The sequence below is a fragment of the Ruditapes philippinarum genome, unplaced genomic scaffold (genome assembly GCF_026571515.1).
Source record: "Ruditapes philippinarum isolate M1 unplaced genomic scaffold, ASM2657151v2 ctg8969_1_1_1_1, whole genome shotgun sequence".
Classification (NCBI taxonomy): Eukaryota; Metazoa; Mollusca; class Bivalvia; order Venerida; family Veneridae; genus Ruditapes; species Ruditapes philippinarum.
In genome coordinates, this window is record NW_026866481.1 from 11,256 (window position 1) to 31,828 (window position 20,573).

The following is a 20,573-nucleotide window of genomic DNA, read 5'->3' on the forward strand; positions in this document are numbered from 1 at the left end:
TCAGAGTTATGACCCAGACAAGAAAAGCAGATGGACGGAGGTGCGGCTGAAATGGAATAAGGGGCATATTTCTTTTGTTATTTTCTTTTGTTTAATAGGGGGCCATTGGCCCCTTTCTCAATTGTTACGGAATTACTACAGGATAGGACTCCTATTCCTATTCTGTCGTGCGGACAGCCAGACAAAGCGGAGACTGTATGCCAACCCTTCAGGGAGCATAAACAAGAGCTGTCACAGGAGACAGCGAAGCTCGACTAATAAAATACTGGACGCAGTAAGGAGGACAAAACTATGAAAGAAAAATCAATTATGTATAATTACGTATTAAGTTATAGTAAAAAAATAACATTTGTTAACATAAATTCCAAGATCAAGGGGAATAATTATAGAAATAGTCATGCTAGAGTTATGGATCTTGCCACACAACATTTGTGTAATGATAAGAAATATATATTTGAAGTTTGAAGTAGATACCTTAAAAAGTAAAGAAGTTATTATATTTCTTAAAGAAAATCCTAAGTTCAAAGAGAGATAAATCTGTAAATATTGCTTCAAGAGTTATGAACATTGTCACATAAAATGTAATTAATGATTAGGTATAAGTATTTGAAGTTTGAGGTAGATACCTTTAAAAATAAAAAAATTAAAATAAAAAATAAAATTTTTCTAGTAAATAAATCTTAGTTTATGGGGAGATAATTCTTGCAATATTGGTGCTAGAGTTATGAACCTTGTCACATAAGATGTGGATGATGATTACGTAAATATATTTGAAGTATGAAGTTGATCCCTTTAGAAATAAATAAGTTAGAGTAAAAAATAATATTTTTTATGGAAAATTCTAAGTTCAAAGGGAGATAAATCTGAAAATATTGGTGCTAGAGTTATGAACCTTGTCAAATAAGATGGGAATGATGATAACCTAAATATATTTGAAGTATGAGGTCGATCCCTTAAGAAACAAAGAAGAAACAGTAAGAAATAGTATTTTTTGAGGAAAATTCTAAGTTCAAGGGGAGATAAATCTGAAAATATTGGTGCTAGAGTTATGAACCTTGTCACATAAGATGGGGATGATGATAAGGTACATATATTTGAAGTATGAGGTTGATCCCTTAAGAAATAAAGAAGTATCAGTAAAAAAATAGTATTTTTTAAGGAAAATTCTAAGTTCAAGGGGAGATAAATCTGAAAATATTGGTGCTAGAGTTATGAACCTTGTCACATAAGATGTGGTTGATGATAAGGAACATATATTTGAAGTTTGAAGTTGATACCTTAAGAAATGACAAAGTTATAGTGAAAAATATTTTACTGCACCAAAACTTTAATCTAAAATCTGGACGCGGACGCGGACGCCGGGGCGAGTAGGACAGCTCTCCATATACTTCGTATAGTCGAGCTAAAAATATGTTGTAGAGAAAATTAATATTAATACTGCAATTAAGGTATTACCATCCTAATGCATTACCTCCGCTTTGAAGAGTATTCAAATAGGCTAGAACTACTGTTAACTACATTGAAAATAAGGGCCTGGGTTCAATCCCCAGAAGGGTCAACTTTTTTTTTCTTTCTTTTAACATTATTTATGTATCTCTCATGTCCCATTTGGAAAGAAAAAAGTGTTTAATTTTGATTTTTTAATTTATATAGGTATTTATTGGCTAAATTATGCTAAATCTAGTAATAAATATGGTACCTGATATTTTCAAAGTGTAATAAAATCAAAACTAGACGGTAAAAGTATTTCATATTTTACAAGATCAACCAATATACTTCTTTAAAAATTTAGGGAAATTTTGAAAACAGGCACTCATTTGGGTAAATTTTAAGGATTTTTTAAATTAGGTTCCCTAAGTAGGAAAATGGTCAGACATGTGGTAAAAATGGGTGGGGTAGGGTAACATTTTTATACAGATTTCATAAATTTTAAGTAGAAACCATAATTTTGCTTATGTGGATTGTTAGCTGAATGGTACTATTTGTTTCTTACCAAAAATTAATGGGAAAACATTTTTCATAAGAATGTTATTGCAGATTATTTAAAGGTTCCTCAAAAAAACATCCAAGCTTGAGTTCAGAAAAGTGGCCATAACTTGATTTCCGTACGGTAAACTTTGTTTAAATTTTGCATACAGGTGTACTTTAAGGTAAATATCTGACCTATGATGTCAATTTTTTAGTTCCTTATAGTGCCCAATAGGGTGGTAATACCTTAATGTAATTCTTATAACAACTAAACAATCAGAATCAGACTATCATATCAAATTAAAAAACATGGAATTACTTTAGTCTTTAAAATACCTTCCAAGCCTAATATTTTGTAGAATATCTATAAACTTTTTGTCGGACTGTCTTTTTACATCTGTCAATTCTAGTTTGAGCTGTATAACTTTACTCCATGATTTTGACTGAAAAATAAAGAAATAAATAAACTGTTAACTCACATAATGAAACCCCTAACTCACAAAATGAAACCCCTATGTTGCAATTTCACTCTGATGATACTTTATAATACACTTTTCAGCTGAGTGGAACAATACTGGGCAGGAACCAGTTTCCGGACAGAATTCAAGTTTTTTTAATTGTCTATTTTTTAATAATAAACTTACAATAATAAAACTAACATACCAAAAACCTGAGCTCTAACTACGTCCGATAACAAAATTAATACTGCCTGGTGTCTTAAGCAATGTACAAACTGAAGGGTTAAATTAGGTCTTCAAAAGTGTAAATTGTTCACTCTTGCAGAACCAGTTTCCGGACTTATATAAGCTGCTATTCATATCTGTTTTTTACTAATAATTAGTCTAATATAACAAACAAGAACCGGTTGAACCGGGTGATGCTCCCCGAGAAGGTTCTGGACACAGGAAAGTATAAAAAAAATGAACAAAGGGCAATAACTCCAAAATTAGACCAGGCTTTGTTTAGGTTCTTGAAGCGTTGCAGTTCTATCCAATTACATCTAGCTACCTACAAAGTTTCATGTTGATATCTCTAATAGTTTTAAAGTAATGTCCAGGACAAAAGTCAAAAAGTAAAAATAAACAAAGGGCAATTACTTCAAAATAAGGCAAGGCAGAGTAATGATTCTTAAGCACTGCACTTCCACCCAATGAGACCTATCTATCTACAAAGTTTCATGTTAATATCTCTTATAATTTTAGAGTAATGTCCCAGACAAAGTTCAAAGTGTCAAAATGAACAAAGGGCAATAACTCCAAAAGTAGGCAAGACAGTGTTACAGTTCTTGTGCACTGCAAACTTACTCAATGAGGTCTATCTACCTACAAAGTTTCATGTTGATATCTCTTATACATTAAGAGTTATGTCCCGGACAAAGTTCAAAGTGTAAAAATAAACAAAGGGGGATAATTCAAAAATTAGGCAAGGCAGAGTTAAGGTTCTTGTTCACTGCACACCTACTCAATGAGATCTATCTACCTACAAAGTTTCATGTTGATACCTCTTATACTTTTAGAGTTATGTCCCGGACAAAGTTCAAAGTGTAAAATAAACAAAGGGGGATAATTCAAAAATTAGACAAGGCAGAGTTACGGTTCTTGTGCACTGCACACCTACTCAATGAGATCTATCTACCTACAAAGTTTCATGTTGATATCTCTTATACATTAAGAGTTATGTCCCGGACAAATTTCAAAGTGTAAAATAAACAAAGGGGGGTAATTCAAAAATTAGGCAAGGCAGAGTTACGGTTCTTGTGCACTGCACACCTACTCAATGAGATCTATCTAACTACAAAGTTTCATGTTGATACCTCTTATACTTTTAGAGTTATGTCCCGGACAAAGTTCAAAGTGTAAAATAAACAAAGGGGGATAATTACAAAATTAGGCAAGGCAGAGTTACGGTTCTTGTGCACTGCACTTCTACTCAATGAGATCTATCTACCTACAATGTTTCATGTTAATACCTCTTATACTTTTAGAGTTATGTCCCGGACAAATTTCAAAGTGTAAAATAAACAAAGGGGGGTAATTCAAAAATTAGGCAAGGCAGAGTTACGGTTCTTGTGCACTGCACTTCTACTCAATGAGATCTATCTACCTACAAAGTTTCATGTTGATACCTCTTATACTTTTAGAGTTATGTCCCGGACAAAGTTCAAAGTGTAACATAAACAAAGGGGAATAATTCAAAAATTAGGCAAGGCAGAGTTACGGTTCTTGTGCACTGCACTTCTACTCAATGAGATCTATCTACCTACAAAGTTTCATGTTGATACCTCTTATACTTTTAGAGTTATGTCCCGGACAAAGTTCAAAGTGTAAAAATAAACAAAGGGGAATAATTCAAAAATTAGGCAAGGCAGAGTTACGGTTCTTGTGCACTGCACACCTACTCAATGAGATCTATCTACCTACAAAGTTTCATGTTGATACCTCTTGTTGTTTCAAAGTTATGTCCCGGACAAGAAAAGGGGACGGACGGACGGACGGACGTACCAACTTTTGATATTTAAGAGGTAAATCAGCTCATAAACTACACCTGGACCAAAGTCCATAAGCAAAATCAGCTCATAAAATCAAAAAAATAGCTCTTAATTTGAATTTTATGAGCTTTTGTTCTTTATTTAACTACGGAATGAAGCTCATAAATATCAAATGTTTGCTCGGACGGGACGGAGACGGACAAGGCGCCGACTATATGCTCCCCCGAAATTTTTTCGGGGAGCATAAAAATGTCTTCTCACATATGAGCTTTCTTATATAATTAAGCTGATTTACTGAAAAATGTTTATGATAGGAAAAATAACGATCAGTATCACGTGATGGGTCTCGGAATGACTGAAAAGTGAAACGGATATTTTTGTGTGTACGGCAGCAACGAAGTGCGAAAGTGGAGTAAACCTAGCTAAACACCGTTTTCTGATACTTTTCGTGTTAATGCAGTCACAATACCAAATATCAAGAGGCTGTGATATGTAGTTGCTGAGAAAACTGTTACGGAAATTTCCTTCCATTTACAATTAATGCCGAAAATTTAACTAAGTCAGCAAACGGAAAGTGGATGAGCCACATACCTGAAATCATATCCCATGGTATGTGATTACTTGTTAATGCTGTATACCAAATATCAATAGGCTGTGATAAGTAGTCAGCATGCCCACTTAATTTCAAATGTAGGGGTACATGTACCCCCTCTCATTGAAAATTGGGGGTACATTTCAAAATCTGGGGGTACACATAAGTTTAAACATGTTTTTGTTTGTTAGAACATTTTGGTCAACATGATATTAATGAACAGTTGTTTCACTTAGTATTACTACCCATTAACACAGACACGAACTCATCACTTGAAGTAGCAATATAACAGCCATTACAATCACTGGTATTTTGTTTAGTCCATACGATTATTACCCATAACCAAAATTTTGTATATCAGAAATTATGTACATGTACATTTATTTTAAAACCTCACTTGTTTATATTTTCATTTCATATGACATACGTAAAGCTCACAATTGAAGGTAATGTTAAAAATCAAGTGACTAACTTTTTGCTGATCATTGGAGAACACAAAATACTTTTTGGCAGTTGTAAATATCCAAAACTTTTTTTCTTAAGACAGTACATGTGACGTCAAGACATGACTAAAATATTTACAAATCAGACTGAGATGACTTTGAAAGCAGACATGCAATTGTGACCGGGTTTAGACTGTTCCTAACAATTGGTAGATGGCAACGACATTTAGTTGATATGCATATTAGGCTATCCCAAACATTCATTCTGATGATTTTACTTTGCGATTGCATGTACCCCCTGCTTACAATTTTTATGTGTGCATCTAGAATTTTGTGTGTGAATCACGCACTGTAGTGTGTGAATCATGCACTGTAGTATGTGAATCAAGCACTGTAGTGCGTGAATGGGGATGCTGGTAGTTGCTGAGAAAATTGTTACGAAAAATTCCTACCATTGACCATTATTATGAATTAAACTAAGTCAGTAAACATGAAGTGGATGAGCGACAGACCTGAAATCGAATCCCATGGTATGGAACAACGTGTTAATGCTGTATACTAAATATCATGAGGCTCTGATAAGTAGCCTTACGAAAAATGGCCCAACCAATTTGCCTGCCTGCCTGGAATCAAGTCTCAATACATGATGGTAAGCAGTATTTTTTTTCATAAATGTAAATTTTTTTCGAAAACCAGTATTATAGTTGTAACAGATATCCCATTAATGTTTAAATATTAAAATATTTTTTGATAGTGTTTACTCAGGGGTATCATGTTGGGGGCAGGATCTAACCCCAAGCATCTGTGGTTTATCATATTAGAACACCCCTTTCTACAAAAACTTCTTTCTGTTCACATGAGTCGCTCTATACACAGGTTTAATTGTAAAATTAAATATTGTAAAATGTTATAAATAAAAAAACATCAACAAACAGCAGGGATCTCAGGAAGGTCAGAATTTCACGTGGCAGACTGTTTGGCCAAAATTTTCATGAGTCAAATCAGTTTTTTCTTGTGTTATTTTTCTACATAAATCATTTTCATGTTTCACAAATTACTGTTTGGGAAGTCATTTTGAGAAGATTTTCAAGTTGAATTGATAATATTGTGAGGTTAGGTAATTTTTAAATTACGTAAGCTTCTTGCTTAGTTAACAATATGATAAAGACTAGAACTATCACTAAATGTGATTAATACTCCCACAAGACTGCTTCAGAAATGAGGATGTTACTTAGTAACAGAATACCTTGTAAAAGAATTGAAATATAGAGTTATGGTTGTGGGCAATTAAAGATAGTTGTGGTTCTTGTATGTTGCATTTCCTTTCAATGTGGTTGGCCATTGATGAAGTTTTATTGAATTACTCTGTAATAAGTCCAGAAAGACAAGGAAAAGAAACAAAGGGCAATAACTCTATAAATACTGAAGATGGAGTTATAGTTCTTGTGCACTGCACTTCCTCTTATTGTGCTTGACCATTGTATGAAGTTGTATTGAATTTCAAACAGTAGTTTTCAAATTATGCTCTGGACAAGGAAAAGTAACAAAAGGCAATAACTCTGTAATTAGTCAAGATGGAGTTATGGTTCTTGTGCACTGCACTTTCTCTCAATGTGCTTGGCCATTGTATGAAGTTATATTGAATTCCAACTATTAGTCTTCAAGTTATGCTCCAGACAAAAAAAGCAATGGAAAAGTAACAAAGGGCAATAACTCTGTAATTAGTCAAGATGGAGTTATAGTGAACTGCACTTCCCCTTATTGTGCTTGACCATTGTATGAAGTTGTTTTGAATTCCAACCAGTAGTTTTCAAGTCATGCTCTGGACAAGGAAAAGTAACAAAGGGCAGTAACTCTGTAATAAGTCAAGATGGAGTTATGGTTCTTGTGCACTGCACTTCCTCTCAATGTGCTTGACCATTGTATGTAGTTATAATGAATTCCAACCATTAGCCTTCAAGTTATGGTCCGGACAAAAGAAAGGAATGGAAAAGTAACAAAGCGCAATAACTCTGTAATTACTTTAGATAGTGTTATGGTTCTTGTGCACTGCACTTCCCCTTATTGTGTTTGACAATTGTATGAAGTTGTTTTGAATTCCAACCAGTAGTTTTCAAGTTATGCCCCGGACACAGAAAAGTAACAAAGGGCAATTACTCTGTAATAAGTCAAGATGGAGTTATGGTTCTTGTGCACTGCACTTCCTCTCAATGTGCTTGACCATTGTATTAAGTTATAATGAATTCCAACAATTAGTCTTCAAGTTATGGTCCGGACAAAAGAAAGCAAATGAAAAGTAACAAAGGGCAATAACTCTGTAATTACTTTAGATAGAGTTATGGTTCTTGTGCACTGCACTCCCCCTTATTGTGTTTGACAATTGTATGAAGTTGTTTTGAATTCCAACAAGTAGTTTTTAAGTTATGCCCCGGACAAGGAAAAGAAACAAAGGGCAATAACTCTGTAATTAGTCAAGATAGAGTTATGGTTCTTGTGCACTGCACTTCCTCTCAATGTGCTTGACCATTGTATATAGTTATATTGAATTCCAACTATTAGTCTTCAAGTTATGGTCCGGCCAAAAGAAAGGTATGGAAAAGTAACAAAGGGAAATAACTCTGTAATTACTTTAGATAGAGTTATGGTTCTTGTGCACTGCACTTCCCCTTATTGTGCTTGACAATTGTATCAAGTTGTTTTGAATTCCAACCAGTAGTTTTCAAGTTATGCCCCGGACAAGGAAAAGTAACAAAGGGCAATAACTCTGTAATTAGTCAAGATAGAGTTATGGTTCTTGTGCACTGCACTTCCTCTCAATGTGCTTGACCATTGTGTGTAGTTATATTGAATTCCAATCATTAGTCTTCAAGTTATGCTCCGGACAAAGAAATGCAACGGACGTCTGGACCGACCGACAGACCGCCCGCCCGACCGACCACCGGGTGACTCCTATATACCCCCCCAAACTTCGTTTTTGGGGGTATAATAACAAGCAATTATCATAGTATTGCAAGCAATCCATAAGTCCCCTACCGGTTAGAACCCCATCAACATTCTGAAGGGCCATTTGCCATTCGCTAATGTTTCAATTTTTCTCTATTTTAAGTAAATTTGTTGGAAAAGGTCTTTAAAAGTGATCACAGGAACCAGTTTTTATGAACAGACAGACAGACGGACTGAAGGACACTTTAAAGTTAATATTTGAAACATCCCTTTACCAAAATATAACATTTTATTTTTAAAAGCAAAATTCTTAAAGAGTAGATAACTCTTGAATTAAAGATGCAATTTCATAAAAATTTTCAGCTCTTTTTGACTAATCACAAATATTGTTATATTTGCCATGTTTTAAGCCTATTTGTTGCCAAGGCAACCAATATTTTTTCAAAATAGAAAGAAAAGATAAGACATGCATAATCTCCAGACTGCCATCTACCCATATGTCAAGTTTCATAAAAATATTTCCAGTACTTTTTGAGTTATCACTGGATTCAGTTTATGTGTAAAATTTGCCATATTTTCAGTCTATGTGTTGCCATAGCAACCAGAATTTTCAACATAGGAAGAAAGAAAAAGATGTGCATAATCTCCAGACTGCCATCTATCCATATTTCAAGTTTCATAAAAATATTTTCAGTACTTTTCAAGTTATCGTGGGATTTAGTTTTGTGGACGGACAGACTGACAGACGGACGGACAGTTAACCTAAAGTCCCATCCGGTAAACCGGTAGGGGACTAATTAAGTACTACTAGCACCATGGATAATTACCATAATTATTGTCCATTTTCACTTACATTTATTGAGGTCAATAACACATGTGCACATGTATAATTTTAGAAATCATAACATGGGAGGTGGTATTTACATAAATACTGAATGTCATGCCTTAATACTTCACAAATAGTTAACAAGATACCTGTTTCAACGAAGCACACCGATAGAGTCACAGTACCTGTGCTCGACCAGCCCAGTGCTCGACCACTACTTCTATTTGTGTATGATTTATGCATTAAAGTGGAAAAACCCTGAGAGTTTGTGTGTGCTATTTGTATCTGACCTGTAACCTCTACACCATGTACAAGTACTCCAAGTTTGGTAGAAGATTGGCCATTTTGCAGACAATATTTAACAGTAGAAAAATACAATTCTACAATAAAAGTAGCAGTAAAAACTATTTAAAACACTGAAATAATGATAATTTAGGGCAAATGTGGACAATAATTTGTTAAATTGCCTTTACTACCTTAATTTATCCCTTCAAAGAAAGTCTATATAACCTTGCAATAAAAAAAACCCTTTAACCCCAAAAACAGAGACCAATTTTCAACTCTAGACCATAATTTGAATATACTTTGTAGAAACTAACAAGCTAATGCCTTGTGAGAAATATCTAAGCTCTAGCCCTTTCCATTTTGAAGTATAAGAACTTTTTAATTTTTTTCTTTTAGTTGCCATAGCAACCAGAGTTTAGCATGGAATGGCATTCTTTGAACAATCTTGATAGAGCTTCATACAAAGAGTATTCCTGCCAAGTTTCATTAATATTGGCCATGTGGTATTAAAGAAGATGTCATTTGAATAAAATGTGGACGGATGCCGGACCCATTTGATTGGCCATCCTAAAAGCTCACCTGCACTATGTGCAAGGTTAGCTAATAAAGAACTTGTAGTGAAAAAGCGTAAAACTTGAATCAGAAATATTGACGAGGTCGCCGACGCTTGGTGAGTAGGACAGCTCTAAATATACTCCCTATAGTCAAGATTAAAAATGATGTGTATAATCTCCATACTGACATCTATCCATATTTTAAGTTTCATAAAAATGTTTTTAATACTTTTTGAGTAATCACAAATATTGTTATATTTGCCATATTTTAAGCCTATTCATTGCCATAGTAACCAAATGTTTCGACACAGGAAGAAATGAAAAAGACATGCATTATCTCCAGACTGCCATCTACCCATATTTCAAGTTTCATAAAAATATTTTCAGTACCTTGTACGTTATCACTGGATCCAGATTAGCTAAAAATAACAAAGTTAATAGCCAAAAAAAAAAAAAAAAAATCAAGCAAAATTTAGACATTTGACCTTAAAAGGTCATGGTAATTTATGAATAAATGTCAAGTTTTATCTGGTCCACTTGAAGGTCTTGTCCCAAGGGTTGTTGTGGCCAAGTATAAAGACAATACACTAAGAACTTAAACAAGGGTGCCATAGTCACAAAATACGCCTGTTTACGAAAGCTTTAGATGGAGATGGGGGCATTATGGATAAGTGTTATCTAGCAAGCAAGTTTTTATCCTTGGCACTGTGTTGTTAAATGAACCTTAAAACAAATCAGTAGGGAAGATATGCACAGGATGTGTGACCTTGACCTTGGTCGCAGGGACCTGAATTTTATGCACGGCACTCAGCCTCACAATGATGAACATTTGTGCCAAATTATATTGAAATCCCTCTATGCATGTAGAAGTTTTGCTCCAGACAAGTGTTTTGCTATGAGCTCTAACTGTGACCTTCACCTTTGACCTAGAGACTTGGTTCATGTGCAGGGCACTACGTCTCATGGTGGTGAACAATTCTATAAAGTAACATTAAAATTCCTCCATGCATGTAGAAAATATGCTCCGGACAACATCTGGATATTTAATCATCTCCAGTGACCTTGACCTTGCAAATATTAACCTAAATTAAATGTGTCACACCTGTAGTCATGATAGTTACCATTTGTGCTACAATCCATCAATAAATGATGACTAAATGGTCCCTATACACATCTTCAAATTTTTATTTTGAACTTTGACTTCTATGTGTAACCTTGACTTTGGTCGCAGGGATCTGAATTTTGCGTGCGACACTCAGCCTCACAATGGTGAACATTTGTGCCAAGTTATATTGAAATCCCCCTATGAATGTAGAAGTTTTGCTCCCGACAAGCGTTTTTCAATGAGCTCTACGTGTGACCTTGACCTTTGACCTGGAGACCTGGATCATGCATGGAGCAATACACATCATGGTGGTGAACATTTCCATAAAGTTTTATAAAAATTCTTCCATACATGTAGGAGATATGCTCCAGACAAAATCTGGATATTTCACCATCTTTAGTGACCTTGACCTTGCATATATTGACCTAAAGTACATGTGTCATAGCCGTAGTCATGATAATGACCATTTGTGTTACAATCCCTCAATAAATGATGATTAAATCGTCCCTATACACATCTTCATATTTTTATCTAAACTTTGACCTCTATGTGTGGCCTTGACCTTGGCTGCAGGGACCTGAATTTTATGCGCGACACTCCGTCTCACAATGGTGAACATTTGTGCCAAGTTATATTGAAATCCCTCTATGCATGTGGAAGTTTTGCTCCGGACAAGCGTTTTTCAATGAGCTCTAAGTGTGACCTTGACCTTTGACCTAGAGACCTAGTTCATGTGCGTGACATGGCTTCTCATAATGGTGAACATTTCTATGAAATTTCATTAAAATCCCTCCATGCGTGTAGGAGATATGCTTCGGACAAAATATCGATGATATTTACTTGAAAATTAAAATATAATTAAATTTCTATGAGAAAGTATTTACATTTGATAAGGTAATTACTGTATGATCTTTATGAACAAATACCAAGTCTACAGAACACCATAGTTATCACAGTTAAGAATCTTGACCAATGAATGAAACATGTGTAAATAAATGTTACATTCTTTAGAACATACTCAAGTCCAAGAAAGAGGATTATTTTATGCCCTTTGATTAAATTCTATTTTTAGAATTGAAAGTGAAAGTAGATCAAGGGGAGAAATTGTGTAAGTCATTTATGAACAAAGTAATAACTTTGTTGTCGCCCTTTGATTAAATTCTATTTACAAAATCTGGATATTTCATCATCTTTAGTGACCTTGACCTTGTATATATTGACCTAAATTATATGTATCACAGCCATAGTCTTGATAATGGACCATTTGTGTTACAATCCCCTCAATAAATGATGACTAAATGGTCCATATACACATCTTCATATTTTTATCTGAACTTTGACCTCTATGTGTGACCTTGACCTTGGCCGCAAGGACCTGAATCTTGCACGCTCCGCCTCACAATGGTGAACATTTGTGCCAAGTAATATTGAAATCCCTCTATACATGTGGAAGTTTTGCTCCGGACAAGCATTTTTCAATGAGCTCTAAGTGTGACCTTGACCTTTGACCTAGAGACCTGGTTCATGTGCGCGACACTGCTCCTCATAGTGGTGAACATTTCTATGAAGTTTCATTAAAATCCCTCCATACATGTAGGAGATATGCTCCGGACAAAATTGGACGCCGCCCGCCCGCCAGGGGCGTTCCCATAATACGTCCCGTTTTTCAAACGGGCGTATAAAAATTATGATCAAGGTTAAAGTTTGCTGACAGCAACAGGAATGCTGCCATGAAAAAAAATTTGAGTTCAAAATGCAGTCAATATACATGGATTAGTAACATTCAGATATAAATTTGTCAGCAAAATACATATACTTTTGAGGGATATTCCCCGACCTTAAGTGTTATCTTCAAATTGATGTTCATATAGTAAAGAGGACATCAATTATCATCTGATTTGTTTGTTCATGCGCTGATAAGCCATATTTATCAAATTAGCAAAACCACTCATTATCCTGAAAAAATCCTGATTCAAATTATTAAAAAGCAAATTGACTTTTCATCTATATGTTATAAGTTTCATAAATTCACCTGAAAACAGAACTTCCTCTTCTCAGTTCCTTTGGAAACCGGGGGCAACTGAAGAAAATCTCCACAAATAATCAGTTGTATTCCACCAAATGGCTTGTCTGACTTCTTCATCACCCTAAATGTATATCAATACAATAGCCAACAACAAGAGCACCTCATGCAGTGTTAACCACACTTAACAAAATTCTAATAACTCCAAAAATATTACTTTCAGATTTTTGCACCTAATCTAACAACTGCATGTTGTCTTGATGCAAGCATTCCCAAATTTCACATGATATCGAGTTCATGAAATCATGAATATTTCAAGACATTCCAGAACTGTTCATGAACTGGTTATAATTTATTCATGATACAAGTTCAAGAACTTTTGTTCATGAACTGTACTTTAGGGGTGTTCATGAACGCTTCAAGAACTATTTAAGAATAGTTCAGAGTCCTTGATTTATTCATGATCTGACACTTCCAAAGATATCATGCACATTTCATGAACCAAAGTCTTTTCTTGAACCTTTTAAGAATAACTCATAGTCCTTTATCTATTCATGAAAAGGGTTAATGGAAATGTCATTCAAATTACATGAACTAATACATAAGTATGTTAAAGTCAATTAAAAGCCAAACTGAAAATCTATTTACTTACAAAAAAAGCTTATCCTTAAACAAAAAACAAAGCACTGGAAATAATAATAAATTATATATCAGTTTATTATGTCCTGACACACATCTTAACACTGTTAGAAATGCACTGATTAAAACATGTCAAAACAAAATCTAATGCCTAGGAAATTATGCATTCACATTTGCTGCAGTATTGAAATTCAGTGTACATGTACTTAGTTGCTGGTGCAAAAGAGAGAACTTTGCTATAATTAAATAGTGGGTTTTTTTCTCAATGAAGGTAGTATTTGTCTCACTGTCCTTAGAATATCACTGCATGCACTAGAAGTTAACTTGTGTTTCTTAAAACAGTTGAGCAACATGAAAGCTTTTGTTTTTTGAAATTTCATTGGAAATTTCCAAATCTAACATCCCACTCTCTGAAGAAGCTGCACACGATGTGACTCTTGATGATGTGCTAAGTGCATCACTGTCATAAGATGAGAGACTTCCAGATCCTGACAGTTCATCACTGAAATCTGTTTGGTTTGTTTCATAATTGTCATCATCCTTTAGTGTAGTGTTCCAGATACTAGGCGAAAAATCTGAAACAGAGTAAGAAATGTGTCAATCCAACAAGACAAGTATGGCTGCTTTTCCTTAAGTTGTGGGTTTTCCTTGAGCCGTCACAGGGTAGGTTAATTTCGTAAAAATACATTTGGAAAGTTTGTATTTAATATAATTTGCTGTTAAAAAGTTGTAAATCTATTATCTATCTATTATAGATACCTTTGAAACTAAAGAAGTTATAGTAAGAAATAACATTTTTTATGTGAAAAAAATCTTTAGTTTATGGGGAGATATTTCTTGCACTATTGGTGCTAGAGTTATGACCCTTGTCACACAACATGTGGTTAATGATAAGGAACATATATTTGAAGAATGAAGCTGATCCCTTAAGAAAAACATAAGTACCCGTAAGAAATAATATTTTTTAAGGAAAATTCTTAGTTCAAGGGGAGATAAATCTGAAAATATTGATGCTAGAGTTATTAACCCTGTCACATAAGATGTGGTTTATGATAAGGAACATATATTTGAAGTATGAAGTTGATCCCTTATAAAATAAAGAAGTAACAGTAAAAAATAGTATTTTTTCAGGAAAATTCTAAGTTCAAGGGATATAAATCTAAAAATATTGGTCCTAGAGATATGAATTTAACATAAGATGTGGTTGATGATAAGAATTTGTAAGTTGATACCGTAAGAAAATGAAAAAGTTATAGTGAAAAATATTAAACAGCACCAAAATTATAATCTGAAATCTAGACGCGGGTGCTGACACCGGGGCGAGTAGGACAGCTCTCCATATACTTTGTATAGTCAAGCTAATAAAATGAGTTAAATAAATCAACAAGAGCCGGTTGAACCGGGTGATGCTCCCCGAATAGGTTTTGGACACAGGAAGGTATACCCTTTGTAGTGTCAGAGTTATGTCACAGACAAAGTTCAAAGTGTAAAAATAACCCAGATGTTGTGCACGACACATTGTCTCAATATGGTGATCATTTTTGTGAAATAGTTGTAAAATCCAACTTCAAATAATAAAGTTATGGGCCGGACATGATTTTGCTGCAAGGTCATGCTGTGACCTTGACCTTCAAGGTAGCAACCCATATGTTGCATGCCACACGTGGATTTAATATGGTGATCATCTCTGTGAAATAGTTGTTAAATCCGACTTCAAGTAATGAAGTTATGGGCCAGACACGATTTTGCTGCAAGGTCATGCTGTGACCTTGACCTTCAAGGTAGCAACCCAAATGTTGCGCACAACACGTCATCTCAATATGGTGATCATTTCTGTGCAATAGTTTTAAAATCCGACTTCAAATAACAAAGTTATGGGTTGGACACGAATTTGCTGCAAGGTCATGCTGTGACCTTGACCTTCAAGGTAGCGAGCCAAATGTTGCGCGCGACACTTCGTCTCAATATGGTGATCATTTCTGTGAAAAAGTTTTAAAATCCGACTTCAAATAACAAAGTTATGGGCCGGACACGATTTTGCTGCAAGGTCATGCTGTGACCTTGACCTTCAAGGGAGCGAGCCAAATGTTGCGCGCGACACGTCGTCTTAATATGGTGATCATTTCTGTGAAATATTTTTAAAATCCGACTTCAAATAACAAAGTTATGGGCCGGATACGATTTCACTGCAAGGTCATGCTGTGACCTTGACCTTCAAGGTAGCGACCCAAATGTTGCGCGCGACACATCGTCTTAATATGGTGATCATTTCTGTGAAATATTTTTAAAATCCGACTTCAAATAACAAAGTTATGGGCCGGACACGAATTCGGGACGTACGTACGGACGGACTGACGGACGGACTGACGGATGGACAACCCGACGACTATATGCTTCCCCGAAATTTTTCGGGGAGCATAATAATCAGAAATAAGTTTTAAGAGATGCATAAAAGATCAACAGTACAGAATACAAATAGTTAAACATTTTTGTGTAATTTCCATGCTTGTTCCTGTGACGTCATCAAACGTCACTGGTCTACTTTTTGAAATGCCCACGACTCTAGGTAAATAAAGCATAATGTTATATATGTAGAAGCCTCATATTCTACCTCATAAACCTACATCAGAAATGTTGCATTATGAATGGAATAAAAGAAGTTGAAATAATAGTTATACATATTTCAACTGAACAAGTTTTCACAAAGCTTTAAACAGACATAAACAAGAAAATTTTATATCAATAAAAATGTTTACCTCTTATATTACTTTCACCAAATTCAAGAGACTTTCATATTTTTCGGGATTTCCACCTGTATTTGGTGCTTCAAGGCACTGCCTTGCTTTCGTCAGTGAGGTATAATTTATTAGTTGGCTTAACTGGAGCTGAAAGCACAAATGACAGTATTACAATGGGAAAATGTTCTTAAGCTTTCAATAAAAAAGTTCTGATTTTGTTTTTTTCTCATAATTATGTTCAACACATTTAACTTTGTAAACCATTTTGCAGATGTTTTTGCAGATTTATGCTCCACAAGTGGCACTACATGTAAGTGCTATGTGCCAGTATTTTAACAAAGATTCTACATGTGGATGGTAATCCCAAAACCGGAAGTGTTCTCCCGCAACAGGTGCATGGTTCCGTGTTCTGCTTTATGATAATGTATGCAAAACAAAAGCCAGAGAATACTTCCAGTAGGAATTACCTTCTAAAAATACCCTCTGCATGTAGAATATTTTTTAAATACTTACTGCCTCTCGTGAAGAATAGGCATTTAAAAAGTATGTAAAATCTAGTTATTTGCATGTGTATTCGCCCAATTTGATCTCTCGTGTTAATTTAATGCATCTCAAGCATAATTACCCAGCTACAATGTACATGTCATGATAGTCTTATCTTTCGGACCTGGGTGATTTCTTACTTTCTGGCTTTACTACCTCAACTTGCATATAAATAAAGATCTGTTCATAGTCAGTTTTGATAGAAAAATATAGGTAATATCATCGGATTTTCACATGGAATCAACACAATCTGACCATATTACCCAGTTACCACCATCATGGTCCATGATGAAAATTTTGTCAACAAGAATGGACATTTCTATTTTAACTTTTAAAATATGGATATCATATTACATAAATAACTAGATTAAACAAATTTTAGGTCAAATCAATGCGACAAGCACTTTTGGCTATTCTCAGACTCCATCAAAATTGTGCCGATCCGAAATGCAAACATCCGAATATTATGAAAGTGTTATATAATCAAGGTAGACTGTTTTCGAATAATTAATTCGTATAAATCAAACCTCGCTTATCAAACATAGTTGATTGAACAGAATAATATAAATGGTGTAAAATAAACTAACATTTACCACATAAAATATTCCAATAATAACAATCGTGCGTTGATAATGAGGATTAAGGTAGCACACCACAGTAATGTAAGCCACAGCTTCGAATGGCCAGGGAGGATTTCTTGGATATAGTGAATATTCTGGAATTAAATGACTGGTTGTCTTTAAAATGCATTTTCAGCATGAAATTTGTTTTTGTGACATCTAATATGATCACTGGCAAATTCGAAAACATGGCCAGAAATCACATGCTGTTGATTTTATATGTCAAGGCCGCCATTTTTTGTAAACATTGCTTTTGAACAGCATGCACGGTAAAAAAAAGTCATTTTACAGGGGGGTACAAACTTTTAGCAATAGCAAAAAATCTACAAGGTTGAGGACTTCTTTCTTTGTGATATTTTGCATGTATAGGGAGTTGCTAAAGCAGAGATGGTGTTCCTTTAGCCGGTATATTTGCAGATATTTTTTGCCAGAGGGACGAAATGTGTTGTTTTGGGTCTCGGGCCACTGTAGATTTTGGGCTTCAACGGAATGAATTGCAACTTTTTTGACTGCCTGCCTATTGCAGATGGGATAATTTCTTTGTAGATTTGCAATCTTATGTCATATATGTTCTCAACAAAATGTGTTTTCTTTTTCCAGGTTGTGTAGTTTGGTATCAGAATTATTAGACGTATTGCTTGTAGGACATTGACGGCAGGAACTTGAAATTAACTGTGGAGTGCTACCGAAATTTTACATCTTCCGTCTGATCGCTCACATCCTTGAGGATTATATTTATAAAATGGAATAAAAAATTTGCTTGCTACTAAAACTTTCTTTTCAATTATTCTACATTTAAGAATTTATCAAAACAAGCTTTAGCTATCTATTATTACCATTTCATCAATAAAAAACATTGATACATAACAGGCATCGAAGACATAAGCGACCCACCTCAAAATCGTGTGACTTCGACTATCTCCGGAATATAGACTGGTCCCCTGCGCACTTCTAAAACCATAATAGAACAGGGAACCAGATTATCCGATGACTGACAAAAAGGGCCGAAAGGTTGCGATTGAGTCCAGTGATTTTTTAGTTGAATATGGCGGGCCCGCAACTTTTTTACCTAATGGGATCAGTAATAGGTAAAATCCATATTCTGAAACCAATCAAGGATGACTACACAGAATGTGTGCTGGTATCTGCGCAGTTCAATAAAAAACCCTACGAGGCAGTCATCTGTGAAATTCATTGTAAGTATTCTGCATCAAAGCATGTGACGCCACGTGGTGCAGTTTTGATAAAATTTCGATGTGGACGATTTAATGTTGTTCATACATGGTCATTTAGTTAAGGACACTCACTTTTATGTTGTTAATCTGTAAAATTGTTATTCTACTGACTACAGTGCAATAATATTTAAATTTGGAGACTTCGACCCCAAAATACTTCAACAAAATCATTGCCCACCCCCCTTGTCTAACAAAGCGACCGAAAACAATTCACAAAATATCGAGACTTCGTCTTTAAAATTCATTGTTTACCTTCCAGTAAAACTTGATTTACTCCAATTGCAAACACATAAATAGTGTTTAATCAAGTGAAATGGTATTTACACATGTTTACTGGGTTAAAGTACAGATTTGAAGCAGATTTTACACAGGTCAGAAATTATATTCAAGCAAGGATCATACCTTCAACTATACAAGCAATACACATTGTTAACAATCTTATCTGCTATGAACTCCACTTAAATATTTAGAAAAGTTTTGCAAATGTATATCAAATAAGCAGTTTAACAATTTCATTTACAGCCAGCAGAAAGTACCCGAATGCTCAAGCAAAACTTCCTCCAAAGTACCAATAGACTGATGTGAAAAAACAGCAGTTGGCAAAAGTGGCTGGTAAGTAATTTAATGTTCTATTGTAATCTTGTACTAGTACAAGTCCGATGGTAGCATTTTAGGTTTACTTGGATGATTGGCTTCAAATTGGTCCCTTGTATTGGTAGCTTAATGCTTGTAATTTTTAGCTCACCTGTCACAAAGTGACAGGGTGAGCTTTTGTGATCGCTTTTCGTCCGGCGTCCGTAAACTTTTACTTTAAATGACATCTCCTCATAAACCACTAGGCCAATTTCATCCAAACTTCACAGGAATGTTCCTTTGGTGGTCACCTTTAAAAATTGTTCAAAGAATTTAATTCCATGCAGAACTCTGGTTGCCATGGCAACCGAAAGAAAAAACTTTAAATAACTTCTTTTAAAAAACCCTAAGAGCTAGAGCTTAGATATTTGGCATGAAACATCTTCTAGTGAGTGTCTACCAAGTTTGTTCAAATAAAAGCCCTGGGGTCAAAATTGGCCCCGCCCCGGGGGTCATTGATTTTCCTTATATGTGTATAGCAAAAACTTAAAAAAATTTCTTTTAAAAAACCCCAATAGCTAGAGTTTAGATATTAAGCATGAAACATCTTCTAGTGAGTGTCTACAAAGTTTGTTCAAATAAAAGACCTGGGGTCAAAATTGGCCCCGCCCCGGGGGTCATTGATTTTCCTTATATGTGTATAGCAAAAACTTAAAAAATTTTCTTTGAAAAAACCCAAATAGCTAGAGTTTAGATATTAAGCATGAAACATCTTCTAGTGAGTGTCTACAAAGTTTGTTCAAATAAAAGACCTGGGGTCAAAATTGGCCCCGCCCCGGGGGTCATTGATTTTCCTTATATGTGTATAGCAAAAACTTAAAATCTTCTTTTAAAAAACCCAAATAGCTAGAGTTTAGATATTAAGCATGAAACATCTTCTAGTAAGTGTCTACAAAGTTTGTTCAAATAAAAAGCCCTGGGGTCAAAACTGGCCCCGC

At 34.8% G+C, this 20,573-nt stretch overlaps 1 long non-coding RNA gene across 1 annotated transcript; it reads right to left on the reverse strand.

Moving 5' to 3' along the window:
• Positions 1-666: 666 nt before the first annotated feature.
• On the reverse strand, positions 667-19,890 carry LOC132732620 (uncharacterized). Its single transcript, XR_009626074.1, has 3 exons — positions 16,623-19,890; positions 13,237-14,441; positions 667-2,411 (listed from the first exon to the last, which is right to left on the reverse strand). It is a non-coding gene; the product is annotated as an uncharacterized LOC132732620 (long non-coding RNA).
• Between the last annotated feature and the right edge of the window lie 683 nt (positions 19,891-20,573).